Source organism: Arachis hypogaea, chromosome 18, assembly GCF_003086295.3.
Source record: "Arachis hypogaea cultivar Tifrunner chromosome 18, arahy.Tifrunner.gnm2.J5K5, whole genome shotgun sequence".
Classification (NCBI taxonomy): domain Eukaryota; kingdom Viridiplantae; phylum Streptophyta; class Magnoliopsida; order Fabales; family Fabaceae; genus Arachis; species Arachis hypogaea.
In genome coordinates this window covers 42415020-42416089 of record NC_092053.1, presented here as the reverse complement: position 1 = coordinate 42416089, position 1070 = coordinate 42415020, and the positions used below count along the sequence as shown (strand labels likewise).

Sequence of the window (1070 nt, the reverse complement as noted above, 5' to 3'; positions counted from 1 at the left end):
ATGAACATCTAACCACATTTCTGAGGATATGCGATACTGTGAAGTCTAATGGTGTTCATCCTGACACCTATAGGATGCTCCTATTTCCATTCTCACTCAAGGACAAAGCAGCTAAGTGGCTGGAGTCTTTCCCGAAGGAGTGTTTGACAACCTGGGAAGATGTGGTGAATAAATTCTTGGCAAGATTTTACCCTCCTCAACGAATCAATAGGTTAAGAGCTGAGGTCCAAACTTTCAGGCAACAAGATGGTGAGACTCTTTATGAAGCATGGGAGAGGTTTAAGGATCTGACAAGGAGGTGTCCACCAGATATGTTCAATGAATGGGTGCAGCTACACATTTTCTATGAAGGACTTTCCTATGAATCAAAGAAAGCAGTGGACCATTAATCCGGAGGATCTTTGAACAAGAAGAAGACTATTGAAGAAGCCATAGATGTCATTGAAACTGTAGCAGAGAATGACTATTTCTATGCTTTTGAAAGAGGCAACACTAGAGGAGTGATAGAGCTAAACAATGTGGATGCACTACTGGCTCAAAACAAGCTCATTACCAAGCAGCTAGCTGACCTCACCAAGAAGATGGAGAGGAACTAAGTAGCAGCAATTACCACCTCATCGGCAACCCAAGAGGGGGTGAATGCAGAGGCAGAGAGTGAGCAGGAGCAAGCCAACTACATTGGAAACTCACCTAGGCAAGCATATGATCCATACTCCAAAACCTATAATCCTGGTTGGGGGAACCACCCAAACTTTGTGTGGGGAAATCAACAAGACCTAGGCCAAGATCAAAGACGTCCAAATCCCAATATCATAGCTCACCAACATGCCACACCTAGACCATATCAGCACTCACCTAACAACCCCTCTCAATACCTATACCAAAGCCAAACTAACCATTCTCATCCCTCCAATCTCAACTCACCATCACCTTCTGATAACAGACTCTCAAGGATTGAGAACCTACTTGAAAGCATATGCAAAGAGATCCAAGACAGTAAAGCATTCTGAGAGGAAGTACAGTCCAATATGCAGAATCAAGATGCTGCCATCAAGAAACTTAAGACACAA

The 1070-nt window shown here is 43.5% G+C and overlaps 1 non-coding gene across 1 annotated transcript; it reads right to left on the bottom strand.

Moving 5' to 3' along the window:
* Nucleotides 1-209: 209 nt before the first annotated feature.
* LOC112773979 (small nucleolar RNA R71) lies at nucleotides 210-316 on the bottom strand. Its single transcript, XR_003188496.1, has one exon. It is a non-coding gene; the product is annotated as a small nucleolar RNA R71 (small nucleolar RNA).
* Nucleotides 317-1070: the final 754 nt, after the last annotated feature.